This window comes from Mustela lutreola, chromosome 11 (assembly GCF_030435805.1).
Source record: "Mustela lutreola isolate mMusLut2 chromosome 11, mMusLut2.pri, whole genome shotgun sequence".
In the NCBI taxonomy this organism is placed as follows: domain Eukaryota; kingdom Metazoa; phylum Chordata; class Mammalia; order Carnivora; family Mustelidae; genus Mustela; species Mustela lutreola.
This window is the reverse complement of record NC_081300.1, coordinates 65,941,792-65,958,516: the sequence shown is the minus strand read 5'-3', so window position 1 is coordinate 65,958,516 and position 16,725 is coordinate 65,941,792.

The window sequence follows — 16,725 nt, the reverse complement described above, 5'->3', positions numbered from 1 at the left end:
GTGTCCAGTTCATTCAGCATCATTTTTGTGTTTGTGTTTCCAGTTTTCTGTGCTCTGCCTGTGCTGACTCAGCCTCCATCTGCATCTGCCTCCCTGGGAGCCTCTGTCAAGCTCACCTGCACCCTGAGCAGGGAGCAAAACACTGGTTCACTGGTATCACAGGATACTAGTTGTTCACTGCTGTCAACAGGCCCAGGGAAGGCCCCTCGGTATGTGATGAAGGTTAATAGTGACGGAAGCCACAGCAAGGGGGATGAGATCCCCAGTCACTTCTCAGGATCCAGCTCTGGGGCTGACCGCTATTTAACCATCTCCGACATCCAGTCTGAGGATGAGGCTGAGTATTACTGTGGTGACAGCCATAAAATCGATGGTCAATATGGTTAAGCCACAGCGATACACCCAAAGGGGAATTGAAGCTAAAACCTCCCACCTCCCTCTACTGTTCATCATGGGGACACAGAGGGAGCTGCTGCATCCCCCCTCTCCAGAGCCCTGAGACCTTTGACTTTCTCTGGAAACCCTGTCATCCTGCACAAAATCCCAAGACACCATTACAAAGAGACAGACACAGGGACGAATTTAGGTCATTTTGAAAACAGAACATGCTCTTTAGTTTGCCATACTGCTGGGAAAGACCAGATCATCCCAGACAGGAAAATGACCATGAGAGAGTAGGTAGTCTGAGATGAACCCATGAACCATCAGACCCTGTGCATCCATAACAAGTCTCTGCTCAGAGAATGGACAGAGATCTCCGAGTTCTGCAGATTACCAAGTAGGTTGGTTGAGTGAATACCATCATGATAATTTCATCATGAAGCATAATAGGATGCTTGCCAGTATTGAAGGTTCAAAAGGAAACATTTGGTCCACGAGGGAGGTATGCCACAGAGTCTTAGCCCATGATGGGTGCAGAGCTGTGGTGTAGTAGGAAAACAGAATGCATGTTAGAATGTCTCTGCCAGGACCAACATAGAACATGGCTTGGGTCTCTCCATCTGTACTCAGTTTTCAATTTTTGGTGCCAAGAATGAGTCCACATGCTGCCTATAGGACTTTTCCAGGTTCTTCCCAGAAACACAGCTACTGGTACAACAGCAAGGCATGGTGAAGGGGGTGCACCAACATGATAAATATATTGACTCCTCTGAATCTCATCCCTGTGAGTGATCCATCTCAAATACATATAATGGGAGAGGGGCCAGCTTACTGGACATGTTGAGCTCCATCATGGATTTTCTGATATCTGAAAAGCAACATCTTTCACACACACCCACGCTTCTGTGTTAACATTGAGCATCTGTATTGATTAAGGTAACCCTGGTCCCTGGGCATAGACCTGAGCACGGTTGGGAAGAATTGTGATGCTGGATCCCAGAAACTCTGGCCTGGTCCCCTTAGTGAGTGAGGCACTCTGAGATGGAAATTCCAGGGACTGCCCATAGCCTGGAAACTCCCACGAGGGTAGGAGGAGAGAAGGTGGCTATTTCTCTAGAGACAGAGTAGGCAAGAGTAAAAGAGGAGCAGGAGGAGAGGTGTACAGCAGGTCTCAGACTTGCAGTGACTTCTTTCAAGTACCTTGTGGGCTGAGTCACAGGGAATCACAGGCGCCTCTTAATCACTCCAGTAAAGGATTGTTTTCTACCAAAGGTTTGCAGAGATTGTGTCTCAAAGAAGGACTCCCACAGGTCTGTCTAGTGGGATTTTCCTCACCACATACATTGTAGTCCAGAGGATAGTAGGGAAATAATATCCAAACCCACACAATGAATCATCCCACCTCCAAAGGACCCACCTGGGGCCTTCTGGTGTGGATGAGTTGGAAGAAAATAACCCAGTGGGCACGGACAGACAGACAGATGGACAGACAGTGAAAACAATGAGAGGGACTGGAAAAGGAAGGCAGAAAGGAGCATTGTCTCCTGTGCTGAGATGGTAACCAATCAGTGAGGGAGTGACAACTACAAAGAGTTAGTTAAAGGGGTCAAAGGATTCCATTCGTGGAAATTACTATTTGTCAAGTTCATAACAGGATCAGGGTCTCAGTAAGAGACCACTGGCCAGCTCTTGTCCTGTAGAAGTGAGTAAGGAAAGTGTCAAGAGTGAGTGTTTCCTCCTGCATTGTTCCTCAACAGTGATTTCTGGCTTCACGGAGTGCCAGGTGATCCTGAGGCCAGGAATGAACATTTTTGTCAGAAGTTCTGATGTAGCTTGTGGCCGTAGCAGAGTCCTCACGAATAGAAATCCTGTAGTCCCATTGTCTCATTGGAGGAATCTCTTGGGCCTGATGAGAAACTTATTATTGAACACAGGGAGCACCTGAAACAGGTGATAAGCTCTAGCCAGGAGAGATGGAGGTGATGCCACTAACACTGTGAGGAGAGGCCAGGCAGTCTGACCCTCGCATGAGAGTGTGTTCAAGGAGATCCCCTTACCCCAGCGCCCCTACTCATTCTGCATCTCCCTTCCTTCCTCCCTTCCTTCCCCCCGCCCCACCCACTTCTCACTAGTTAATCAATGTTCTCACTTTCAATATCTTTCCCTGGAGACCTCTGGAATACCCCCCATGAGCCATATTCTACTCAATACTTTATCCACTGTGTGTTCCTTTTCCATGTATTCTATCATATATAGATGCAAGATGTATCATCTTGATTCCTAAATACAGAGGAATCTGGTGCCTTTGGGACATCAGGATTGTGTCAGTATCGACACTTTTCAATGCACTATATTGAAACCTGCAGTCCCCTTTCTAAAAGAAGATAGCAGGCTAGGCCAGGCACTTCAACCCTAGGACAAATACAGGAATCACACCTGTCCTGCCTCCTGCACCGTGTATGTGACCTGTCTGTGCTGGGCTGGGCAGGGCAGGGAGCGCAGCTGCCTCTGGGAGGCTGGAAACCCTGGTCCACACCCTTTCTCAGGTGACAAGTGCTGTTCAGTGACCTGCAAGGGGAAATTCCCTGGACTGAACCCTCCACCAGCAGCAGGGGACAGCAGAGCTTCAGCAGGGGCAGCAAGACAGAGTTTGGGGCTGCCCAGGATGCCAGGCCTGGGGGTCAGCAGGGGTCCAGGGTTCAGTCCCCAGAGAATGTTGGGATGGTCCATTCTATCTTCTCAGGCTGCAGGGACCTTATTCTGAGGGTCAGACACACAGAATATTGATGGGAGACCTAACACACTGGGTGGGATATGCAGGTCCTCTTATGGTCCACCAGTGTTCCCAGGCACTGACTCCTCTGTGCAGGTCATGACCAATCACCCTCAGCTCAACTTTCCCTCTTCCAGGCTGCAGCTCCTTGCTCAGGAGCAGCTAAAAGAGGGAAAGCAGGGACCAGTAAGCCCCTGGTCCCTGGAAAAGGCATCAGCAATGTCCTTTTAAGACTGTCTCCAGAGGGAAATGGATGCTCCCTTCTCAGGCCGGAGTTCTCGTCCCTGAAGCTGTCCTTGTGCAAGGATAGCATCTGCTTGCTACAGGGACACTGTCTCAAGCCCAGATAATATACAAACCCACATCATGAATTATCCCACCCCCAAGCCCACCTGGGGCCTTCCAGTGTTAATGACTTGGAAGAAAATAACTCAGTAGTCATGGACAGACAGACAGATGATGTTCACCAACAGTGAAAACAATGAGAGGGAATGGGAAAGGGAGGCAGATAAAGAGCATTCCCTCTTGTGCTGGGATGGTAACCAATCAGTGAGGGAGTGACAACTACAAAGCATTGATTAAAGGGGTCAGATGATTCCATTAGTGCCGATTACTAACTGCCAATTAGTAATTGGCAGTAATCCCATGCCAGGTGGGATTGTGTGACCTCGGGGACTCACACAAAGACTAGGAATCTTCCAAAGATTTTTCATGGCCTTTACATGTTTACATGAACCCATGATGAAAATAATTATGGTGGCCAATTTCTGCTCTCCTGTGGGATGAGGGCTGTCATAAGGATGAAAATAGCCTGTGTCAATAAATGAGATATTGTGAGGAATCTCCAACAGCTGCTGGTTGGTTAACAAGTCAACTCCCAGGTAGGAAGGCATGCAGGAACCCCAGAATGAGAGAGTTTCCCAATGTGATGACATGGCAAGCAGGGACCAGAGTGCAGTGGGGGCCAGAGAGGAGATCTGAGGCAGGAACAGGTTGGTAATGAGGCCACAGGAGCACCGATCCTGAATCAGGGGTTGTCTGCACACTCAGAGGGCCAGCTAACCCCATGTCCAGGACCCTGCAAGGCCCTGAGCCAGACCAATGTAGACCTCAGGCACAGAGGTTTCAGAGTCATAGGATCAGATCCCAGGAATTTCACTATTGAAACCAGACGTTAGAAACCAAGGTTGAGGGCGCCTGGGTGGCTCAGTGGGTTAAGCCGCTGCCTTCAGCTGAGGTCATGATCTCAGGTTCCTGGGATCGAGTCCCGCATCGGGCTCTCTGCTCAGCAGGGAGCCTGCTTCCCTATCTCTCTCTCTCCCTGGCTGCCTCTCCATCTACTTGTGATTTCTCTCTGACAAATTAATAAATAAAATCTTTAAAAAAAAAAAAAACAAGGTTGATTTTCTACCAGAAAGCTCCAAGAAGAAAGCCAGGGGCTCCTGGCTTCCTCCTCAGTCACCTATTTTGATCTCACAAGTGAATAATCCAGTCAGAAAGCATGGAGGAAATATATTTGCATAAATACTAGCAATCACTGCCCCATGGCCCTGGAGGGAATAAGAGAAGCCTGGTTGAGTCTGCCCTGCTGTGGGGTCTCTGGAGACAGAGCTCTGGGCATCTCCACCATGGCCTGGACCCTTTTCCTGCTCCCCATCATCACTCTCTGCACAGGTGTGACCCAGGCCCTTCACACAAGCTCAGACTTCATGGGACCTGAGCTGGACCTGCTCCAAACTCTGAGCTCAGCACCAACACTGATTCTATATTGGGCCCCTGGGAATGAGCCTCTGGACCTCACACCAACCCCTCCTCTCCTGTCTTTTCAGGTTCCATGGCCTCCAGTGGGCTGACTCAGCCGCCCTCTGTGTCGGTGACCCAGGGACAGACAGCTACAATCACCTGCTCTGGAGATGTACTGGGGAAAAGATACGCATATTGGTACCAACAGAAGCCAAGACAAGCTCCTGTGCTTGTGATTAATAAAAATAATGAGCGACCCTCAGGGATCTCTGACCGATTCTCAGCTTCTAAATCAGGAAACATGGCCACCCTGACCATCAGCGGGACTCGAGATGAGGATGAGGCTGACTACTATTGTCAGTCCTACGACAGCAGTGGTAATGCTCACAGTGACACAGGCAGGTGGGGAAGTGAGACAAAATCCACTTCCCTGACTGCGTTGCACTCTCCTCCAGCCCCAGAAGGACCATAGAAAAGCACTGAGCAGGTCTGTTCCAGGCACCCAGGTCTGAGGCTTCCAGAGCTCCTCCCCCACTCTGCTCTCAGGCAGTCCTGCACTCATTGGGTCAGGAGACCATTTACCTGGCTGCACCAGACTACCTGCTCTCTGGGCCTGTGTGTGAATGTGGGCCAGAGGGCTTCAGTGGAGGAAAGACAGAGGGAGCCTTTTGTCCAGTGCTCATGATCTCTGCATTTTCCTTGTGCTATGGGCCGCTCGTCACACAACAGACCAGGATTAGAGTCCAAATTTCCCAGAGAAACTGGGCTCCTAAAACCCTGAAGCCATCAGTGGGAGCCATCTGAGCAGAGAGGATGGGCACAGTAGACAGAGGGGTCACCCACATCCCCTCCTCTGGGCTCACACACCCACCCACTACTGCCTGGAACCCCTGACAGCTCACAGGGGGGCTTCTCACTGGGAAGTGCTTTTGCTTCAGAAATCTGCCTCCCCAAGTTATGGCCCTTCTCAGAAAGATTCAGGTAAATGATCACCTCAGGCCAGCACCCCAAGGCCCTGCCTCAGGTTCAGATGTCCTGAATGGTCCCAGCTTGAGATCTCCCCGCAGGTAGGAGGCCGCACCTGATATCTCACTGCAGGCCCCTTCTCCTTCTACACTGGCTGAGCTCCCCAACTCCTTCCAGATTTCCTGCACATGGACTTCTCCTCCTCAGAGACTGCTTCCAGGAACAATGGAGGAGGGTGAACATGCCTGACAGGGTTCTCAGGGACCTGAGGAGACCACTGTGTACCCACAGAGCTGGGCTTTCTCACCCAAATCACCAACGTACTTGTCCAATCTCCAGATAGATCAGTTTGTTACTTATATTTTTATACATTGAAAAAATATCCAGACACACTAGGTGTTCTGAGTTCTGACAGATTGTTGCACAGTCACATCCTTCTTGATGGTAAATGTGGATAATGGGGCAGTTGCCACTGCCTACAAAGTGGCCACAAGAAACAAAACCACCACAGGAGTGAGACCAGAATGGATCCTTTCTCACTTCCACCCTCCATATCGGGGCAAGAATCTCTCTTTACACCCATCCAGATACATGGACAGACAATAATTCTGTGAAATAGAGCTCAGCCTGTCAACAGTGACACTTAAGACACCACAGATGATCCCTCATCCACAGAAATCCACCCATGCCCCCACACCACAGTCTCCAAATAAAGAGAATGTTGGCAGCCATGTCTCCACCTAACATGATAAAATATCCTGTGAACAGTTACAACCATGCTCACCCCTTTCCCACAAGAGGATAAAAGTGTATCATTGTCCAATAGTGATCTTTATGTTTGTCCCTGCCATTTGATAATCTATATCTTCAATAATGAGATGTAAAGCTAACTATTGTTAGCATCTGTGATGTTAGATGATGAAGGGATGAAACAGGGAAGTAGAACAGAAACATGTGCTTAAAATATAACCAAACCTATTCATGTCAACATAAGGAAGAAACCTTTATTACTTTTATCTTATTCATTTCTACCACTACCCTGAGATCAACATGGAGTCTAGAATTACCTTCTTCATTGCTCACTCCATATCCCTTTCTCTCAGCAAATACCTGATCTACTCATGATGCCCCCCATGACCAAAAGTTCACTCTGGAAGGTTGGTCCATTATCAGATCTGCTGAATTGGACTCTGCTGAATTGATGACTGTCATCACAGTCCCGGATATCCTAGGGGATCTCCTGAGTCCATATACTCCTGTTCACCCAGTTGTGTTGTAGACACACAATTGCACTATGACAGTCATTATGAAACACCCCAAACAGTGCCCCCTACTTTGAGTCCCTGTCAGGAGGAGTCAGAGGTACCCAAGACACACTCTCCACAACCAGATCAGGGAAGTCACCCTCCCTTCCTCCCACTTGCCTCTGTTTTCCTGGGAAACTAGCCTGTCTGGGCAATCTACATTACCTGCTGCGAATTAAGGAAGCTTATACTGGTGTGAGAAACACTTGTTTTCAAATTAAATGATACAAAATATTGATGAGTTTAATTAATTAGACAAATGCAATGGGGTCTCAGCGAGCTAATCTTGGTGTTGGAGTCTCCTGTCTGCCTCTGTGGGTACACAAGGAAAAGTTTTCAGATGCTCTGTGAGCTGTATCATGTGCAATTATATCCAAGTCTGAATTAGCTGATTCCCAATTCACCAAACCACAGGCAGGGGAGTTCAAAATCCTCCCATGCCAAGCTTTAGGAGATGAGAGTTGTAATAAAAATTAAATCCGAAGTGACTAGGCCATGAATAAACAACCATCTGATAAATAAACATGCGCCGTATAACATGACCCTTTGCTATGGAGCCCACTGAATAAGATCAAGATTGGATGGAAAAGAAAGCTGACCATTGTCCCCAGACACGTCACATTATTCACCTGATTATTACTACCATTTCTTTTTTTTTTTAATTTTTTATTTTTTATAAACATATATTTTTATGCCCAGGGGTACAGGTCTGTGAATCACCAGGTTTACACACTTCACAGCACTCACCAAAGCACATACCCTCCCCAATGTCCATAATCCCACCCCCTTCTCCCAAAACCCCTCCCCCCAGCAACCCTGTTTGTTTTGTGAGATTAAGAGTCACTTATAGTTTGTCTCCCTCCCACTCCCATCTTGTTTCATTTATTCTTCTCCTACCCACTTACACCCACATGTTGCATCACCACTTCCTCATATCAGGGAGATCATATGACAGTTGTCTTTCTCTGCTTGACTTATTTCGCTAAGCATGATACGCTCTAGTTCCATCCATGTTGTCGCAAATGGCAAGATTTCATTTCTTTTGATGGCTGCATAGTATTCCATTGTGTATATATACCACATCTTCTTGATCCATTCATCTGTTGATGGACATCTAGGTTCTTTCCATAATTTGGCTATTGTGGACATTGCTGCTATAAACATTCGGGTGCACGTGCCCCTTTGGATCACTATGTTTGTATCTTTAGGGTAAATACCCAGTAGTGCAATTGCTGGGTCATAGCGCAGTTCTATTTTCAACATTTTGAGGAACCTCCATGCTGTTTTCCAGAGTGGCTGCACCAGCTTGCATTCCCACCAACAGTGTAGGAGGGTTCCCCTTTCTCCGCATCCTCGCCAGCATCTGTCATTTCCTGACTTGTTGATTTTAGCCATTCTGACTGGTGTGAGGTGATATCTCATTGTGGTTTTGATTTGTATTTCCCTGATGCCGAGTGATATGGAGCACTTTTTCATGTGTCTGTTGGCCATCTGGATGTCTTCTTTGCATAAATGTCTGTTCATGTCCTCTGCCCATTTCTTGATTGGATTATTTGTTTATTGGGTGTTGAGTTTGCTAAGTTCTTTATAGATTCTGGACACTAGTCCTTTATCTGATATGTCGTTTGCAAATATCTTCTCCCATTCTGTCAGTTGTCTTTTGATTTTGTTAACTGTTTCCTTTGCTGTGCAAAAGCTTTTGATCTTGATGAAATCCTAATAGTTCATTTTTTCCCTTGCTTCCCTTGCCTTTGGCGCTGTTCCTAGGAAGATGTTGCTGCGGCTGAGGTCGAAGAGGTTGCTGCCTGTGGTCTCCTCAAGGATTTTGATGGATTCCTTTCTCACATTGAGGTCCTTCATACATTTTGAGTCTATTTTTGTGTGTGGTGTAAGGAAATGGTCCAATTTCATTTTTATACATGTGGCTGTCCAATTTTCCCAGCACCATTTATTGAAGAGGCTGTCTTTTTTCCATTGGACATTCTTTCCTGCTTTGTCAAAGATTAGTTGACCGTAGAGTTGAGGGTCTATTTCTGGGCTCTCTATTCTGTTCCATTGATCTATGTGTCTGTTTTTGTGCCAGTACCATGCTGTCTTGATGATGACAGCTTTGTAATAGAGCTTGAAATCCGGAATTGTGATGCCACCAACGTTGGCTTTCTTTTTCAATATCCCTTTGGCTATTCGAGGTCTTTTCTGGTTCCATATAAATTTTAGAATTATTTGTTCCATTTCTTTGAAAAAGATGGATGGTACTTTGATAGGAATTGCATTAAATGTGTAGATTGCTTTAGGTAGCATAGACATTTTCACAATATTTATTCTTCCAATCCAGGAGCATGGAACATTTTTCCATTTTTTTGTGTCTTCCTCAATTTCTTTCATGAGTATGTTATAGTTTTCTGAGTATAGATTCTGTGCCTCTTTGGTTAGGTTTATTCCTAGGTATCTTATGGTTTGGGTGCAATTGTAAATGGGATTGACTCCTTAATTTCTCTTTCTTCTGTCTTGCTGTTGGTGTAGAGAAATGCAACTGATTTCTGTGCATTGATTTTATATCCTGACACTTTACTGAATTCCTGTATAAGTTCTAGCAGTTTTGGAGTGGAGTCTTTTGGGTTTTCCACATATAGTATCATATCATCTGTGAAGAGTGATAATTTGACTTCTTCTTTGCCGATTTGGATACCTTTAATTTCCTTTTGTTGTCTGATTGCTGAGGCTAGGACCTCTAGTACTATGTTGAATAGCAGTGGTGATAATGGACATCCCTGCCGTGTTCCTGACCTTAGCGGAAAAGCTTTCAGTTTTACTCCATTGAGAATGATATTTGCGGTTGGTTTTTCATAGATGGCTTTGATGATATTGAGGTATGTGCCCTCTATCCCTACACTTTGAAGAGTTTTGATCAGGAAGGGATGCTGTACTTTGTCAAATGCTTTTTCAGCATCTATTGAGAGTATCATATGGTTCTTGTTCTTTCTTTTATTGATGTGTTGTATCACATTGACTGATTTGCGGATGTTGAACCAACCTTGCAGCCCTGGAATAAATCCCACTTGGTCGTGGTGAATAATCCTTTTAATGTACTGTTGAATCCTATGAGCTAGTATTTTGTTGAGTATTTTCTCATCTGTGTTCATCAAGGATATTGGTCTATAAGCTCTCTTTTTTGATGGGATCCTTGTCTGGTTTTGGGATCAAGGTGATGCTGGCCTCATAAAATCAGTTTGGAAGTTTTCCTTCCATTTCTATTTTTGGAATAGTTTCAGGAGAATAGGAATTAGTTCTTCTTTAAATGTTTGGTAGAATTCCCCCGGGAAGCCATCTGACCCTGGGCTTTTGTTTGTTTGGAGATTTTTAATGACTGTTTCGATCTCCTTACTGGTTATGGGTCTGTTCAGGCTTTCTATTTCTTCCTGGTTCAGTTGTGGTAGTTTATATGTTTCTAGGAATGCATCCATTTCTTCCAGATTTTCATATTTATTGGCGTAGAGTTGCTCATAGTATGTTCTTATAGAAGTTTGTATTTCTTTGGTGTTAGTTGTGATCTCTCCTCTTTCGTTCATGATTTTATTTATTTGGGTCCTTTCTCTTTTCTTTTTGATAAGTCAGGCCAGGGGTTTATCAATTTTATTAATTATTTCAAAGAACCAGCTCCTAGTTTCGTTGATTTGTTCTATTGGTTTTTGTTTTTTGTTTTTTGTTTTTTTTTTTTTTTTGGTTTCTATTTCATTGATTTCTGCTCTGATCTTTATGATTTCTCTTCTCCTGCTGGGCTTAGGGTTTCTTTCTTGTTCTTTCTCTAGCTCCTTTAGGTGTATGGTTAGGTTGTGTACCTGAGACCTTTCTTTTTTCTTGAGAAAGGCTTGAACCGCTATATATTTTCCTCTCAGGACTGCCTTTGTTGGGTCCCACAGATTTTGAACGGTTGTATTTTCATTATCATTTGTTTCCATGATTTTTTTCAATTCTTCTTTAATTCCCCGGTTGACCCATTCATTCCTTAGAAGGATGCTGTTTAGTCTCCATGTATTTGGATTCTTTTCAAACTTCCTCTTGTGGTTGAGTTCTAGCTTTAGAGCATTGTGGTCTGAAAATATGCAGGGAATGATCCCAATCTTTTGATACCGGTTGAGTCCTGATTTAGGACCGAGGATGTGATCTATTCTGGAGAATGTTCCATGTGCACTAGAGAAGAATGTGTATTCTGTTGCTTTGGGATGAAATGTTCTGAATATATCTGTGATGTCCATCTGGTCCAGTGTGTCATTTAAGGCCTTTATTTCCTTTCTGATCTTTTGCTTGGATGATCTGTCCATTTCAGTGAGGGGAGTGTTAACGTCCCCTACTATGATTGTATTATTGTTGATGTGTTTCTTTGATTTTGTTATTAATTGGTTTATATAGTTGGCTGCTCCCACGTTGGGGGCATAGATATTTAAAATTGTTAGATCTTCTTGTTGGACAGACTCTTTGAACATGATATAGTGTCCTTCCTCATCTCTTATTATAGTCTTTGGCTTAAAATCTAATTGATCTGATATAAGGATTGCCACTCCTGCTTTCTTCTGATGTCCATTAGCATGGTAAATTCTTTTCCACCCCCTCACTTTAAATCTGGAGGTGTCTTCGGGCTTAAAATGAGTTTCTTGGAGGCAACATATAGATGGGTTTTGTTTTTATCCATTCTGATACCCTGTGTCTTTTGACAGGGGCATTTAGCCCATTAACATTGAGGGTAACTATTGAGAGATATGAATTTAGTGCCATTGTATTGCCTGTAAGGTGACTGTTACTGTATATGGTCTCTGTTCCTTTCTGATCTACCACTTGTAGGCTCTCTCTTTGCTTAGAGGACCCCTTTCAAGATTTCCTGTAGAGCTGGTTTGGTGTTTGCAAATACTTTCAGTTTTTGTTTGTCCTGGAAGCTTTTAATCTCTTCTTTTATTTTCAGTGAGAGCCTAGCTGGATATAGTATTCTTGGCTGCATGTTTTTCTCGTTTAGTGCTCTGAAAATATCATGCCAGCTCTTTCTGGCCTGCCAGGTCTCTGTGGATAAGTCAGCTGCCAATCTAATATTTTTACCATTGTATGTTACAGACTTCTTTTCCTGGGCTGCTTTCAGGATTTTCTCTTTGTCACTGAGACTTCTAAATTTTACTATTAGGTGATGGGGTGTGGGCCTATTCTTATTGATTTTGAGGGGCATTCTCTGAACTTCCTGAATTTTGATGCTCGTTCCCTTTGCCATATTGGGGAAATTCTCCCCAATAATTCTCTCCAGTATTCCTTCTGCTCCCCTCTCTCTTTCTTCTTCTTCTTCTGGAATCCCAATTATTCTAATGTTGTTTCGTCTTATGGTGTCACTTATCTCTCGAATTCTCCCCTCGTGTTCCAGTAGCTGTTTGTCCCTCTTTTGCTCAGCTTCTTTATTCTCTGTCATTTGGTCTTCTATGTCACTAATTCTTTCTTCTGCCTCATTTATCCTAGAAGTGAGAGCCTCCATTTTTTATTGCACCTCATTAATAGCTTTTTTGATTTCAACTTGGTTAGATTTTAGTTCTTTTATTTCTCCAGAAAGGGCTTTTATATCTCTCGAGACGGTTTCTCTAAAATCTCCATGCCTTTTTCGAGTCCGGCTAGAACCTTGAGAATTGTCATTCTGAAGTCTAGATCTGACATATTACCAATGTCTGTATTGATTAGGTCCCTACCCTCGGTACTGCCTCTTGTTCTTTTTTTTGTGTTGAATTCTTCCATCTTGTCATTTTGTCCAGATAAGAGTATATGAAGGAGCAAGTAAAATACTAAAATGGTGGCAACAACCCCAGGAAAATATGCTTTAACCAAATTAGAAGAGATCCCAAATCGTGAGTGGGGAGAAAGGGGATAAAAAGAGGTTCAAAAAGGAAGGAAGAAAGAAAAAAAAAAAGAAAAAAGAAAAGAAAAGAATTTAAAAAAACAAAACAAATAAGAAAAATATAAAAAAGAAAAAAATATATATATTAGATAAACTGGTTAAAAACGTTAAAAAAGAAAAAGGTAAAAGTTAAAAAAAAAAATTTTACCAGAAGGTGAGTAAAAAAAAAACAAAAAATTCAAAAGAAAAAAATAAAGTTAACTGCAAGACTAAAAAAAATCAAAGGGAAAAAGCCATGAGTTCCGTGCTTGGCTTTCTCCTCCTCTGGAATTCTGCTGCTCTCCTTGGTATTGAAACCGCACTCCTTGGTAGGTGAACTTGGTCTGGGCTGGATTTCTTGTTGATCTTCTGGGGGAGGGGCCTGTTGTAGTGATTCTCAAGTGTCTTTGCCCCAGGCGGAATTGCACCGCCCTTATCAGGGGCTGAGGTGAGTAATCCGCTGGGGTTTGCTTTCAGGAGCTTTTGTTCCCTGAGGCTTTCCTTAGAGTTCCTGAGGACAGGAATACAAATGGCGGCCTCCTGGTCTCCTGCCCGGAGGAGCCAAGAGCCCAGGGCCGCACTTCTCAGTGCCCCCTCAGAGAACAGCGCCCAGTTACTCCCGTCTGCCTGACCTCCGGCGGTGCTCCGAGCTCACCGAGCCTGCGACCGGTTCAAGGTAACACGGAGCTGCGAGCTTACTGTCGGCTCTGTCTCTGTAGCCGGCTTTCCCGTTCCAATACCCGCAAGCTCTGCGACACTCAGACACCCCCGATCCTTCTGTGACCCTGCGGGACCTGAGGCCACGCTGACCCCGCGTGGGCTTCGCTCTGGTTTAGCCTATGTAGTGATGTCCCTCAGCGGAACAGACTTTTAAAAGTCCTGATTTTGTGCGCCCTTGCTCCGCCGCTTGCTGGGAGCCGGCCCCTCTCCCCGGAGTCTATCTTCCCGTCGCTTTGGATTCACTTCTCCGCCGGTCCTACCTTTCAGAAAGTGGTTGTTTTTCTGTTTCCAGAATTGCTGTCTTCTCTTCGATCTGCCGATGGATTTTCAGGTGTTTGCAATCTTTAGATAAGCTATTTAGCTGATCTTCTGCTAGCTGAAGTAGTCTCAGCCTGCTACTTCTCCGCCATCTTGACTCCTCCCTCCACTACCATTTCTTTTGGAGGACAGAGTATGATAAACACTGAGGTAAAATTCTGTCTCATTGTCTCTCATCTGTCTCCTATAGAATTTGCCTCTGTCTCTAGCACAGGTCCTCTTCATGCCTCCCCATCCCACCCCAACTGCACTAAATTCAGTCCTCAGTTGGGTCTATCCCTGCACAGTGGGGGAACTCTCCCTTGCGACAGAATCCTCCATCACCTCAGTGACAGAATGATGAACAAATGTTCTGAGAATGTTCCACAGTCTAATGACATGGGAAGCATGGGATCACAGAGCCTCCGGAGGATGCAGAGGGGACACTATGCAAGAAGATGAGAAAGGTAATGAGGCTACAGGACTACCCTCCTTGTATCAACTGTTTTCTGTATCTTTCATAGGGCTCTGTCCAGCCCCACGGCCCTGCTACTGAAACACCACAGAGGGAGCCAAGGACTGGTGGCCAGCAGGGAGGGCACAGGGAATTTCATGTGGTCTTGTGCTCTCTTTCACTCTCTGACAAATAAAGAATGAATAGAATCATTAAAAAAAAAAAAAAAAAAAGAACCCCACAGTATATGAAATGACACTAAAACGTAAGCAAACTTTCGGGAACATTCCCACCAATTCTGCTCCACAATGTGGGACCTGAAACATTCTCAGGGAGCCGATACAAATTCGAGGAAGATGATTCGAGCTGAAAAAATAATGAAGGTGGAATATTTTCTATTATGTATTTAACACACAAAAGAAAAGAAATATTCACAGAGCATATTGCATGAGAATAACTAACAGAAATATCCTCACATGGCCCTTCTCACTTGAGCCTTTAAGATTTTCAAACACACAGTGACAAGAGTTCCCCTATGGAGCCCAGAGCTGAGCACCTCTCCACATGAACCAGATCCGTGAAGCCCACACAGAAGCAGAGGTTCTCTCCAGCAGCCTGAAAAGGAGCATTCTCATGAGGACTAGGAAGGGAATGAGAGAGATTTGGGGCAGCCAGGCTAAGCAGCAGACCAACTAGGTAGAAACCTGAGGTCCTGACTATGGCCTGGACCCTTACAAAATGCCCCCTCATCACTCTTTCCCCCTCCTCACAGCCCCAGGTCCTGCCCCTAAGCACTGACACAAGCTCAGCCCACACAGGACTCTGCCCATGACCCTGGCCCTGAGCTCTGCCCAGGCGATGCTGTAATGGTGGGCCCCTCCAGAATGAGTCCCACAGACTCCTGAAGCTGCACAACCGATGTACCATACACTAATCAGCTGTCCCTAGTAGTGTGTCCATGAGACCCCATTATTCCCAACTACTCAGGGAGAAAAGAGAAAGCAATAATACAGAGCAGAGCCAGCAGGCCCCAGACCAGGCTGCAGCATATCCAAATAACCTCCACCATCCCCACAGATTCTCCAGCCCTAACCCGGGACATCACCCCACTGACTCTCCTCACGCACAGGTTGGAGGGGCTCCTTTAGAGACCAGTCAGTTTGGGGGTGGCAGTGAGTCCTGGGATGCAAACCCTGCAGCCAAGCCTGGCCTCAGACTCCTGCATGCACTGGTCAAGCTCTGCCCCACAGAGACCAAGGTCTGAATCCAGCACACCTGAACTCTACTCCTGGACTCACTCCCACTTCTCTTTTCCTGGGAAGCTAGTCTCTCTAGGCATTGGCTTCGGCGGTTGTGAATCGGGAAGCTTACACTCAAGTAAGAAACACTGTTTTTGTTTTGTTTTGTTTTGTTTCATCCAATGATACATAAAATTGTAAGAGTCTTACTAATTAGAGAGACTCCATGTGATATCAGCCAGCTGACCGTGGAGATGGAGTCTCCTGTCTTCCTCTGTGGGATCCAAGGAAAAGTTTTCATCGGCCCTGTGAACTGCATCATCAGCAAGTGGATCCAAATCAGAATTAGCAGATTCCCAGTTCCACAAAACCACAGATTAGGCTACTTTACAGATCCTCCCACATCGAGCTCCAGGAGATGAGGCCTGTAACAGTAATAATAGTAGTAAATACAGGATTACTAAAGAGTAAGATGAAGATCTGCCTGCTCAACTGAATTTAGCACCAGAGGCATCACCCGGGGCTTAGAAAACCCAACTACACAGATAGAGATGCAGGAAGCATCGGTCCTGATTCCTACATACACAGGAACCTAGTGGTCGTGGGACATCACACAGGATTGTCTGGACACTGACCCTTTCCAAATGGACTACACTGCACCCTGCACTCTCCTTTCTGAAAGAAGACAGCAGGCTATCCAGCGCATTTCAACCCTGGGACAAGTACAGGAATCGCACCTGTCCTACCTCGTGCACCATGTTTCTGACCTTCTGTGCTGTTCTGGGCAGGGAAGTGGGGACAGCTGCCTGTGGGAGCCTGGAATCTCTGGTCTGCACCCCTTCTCAAGTGAGAGGTGCTGTGGGGTGACCTGCAGGAGGGAAGGTCCTAGTTTGAGTCTTCCACCACCAGTAGGGGGCAGCAGAGCTGCATCAGGAGCAGCAGGACAG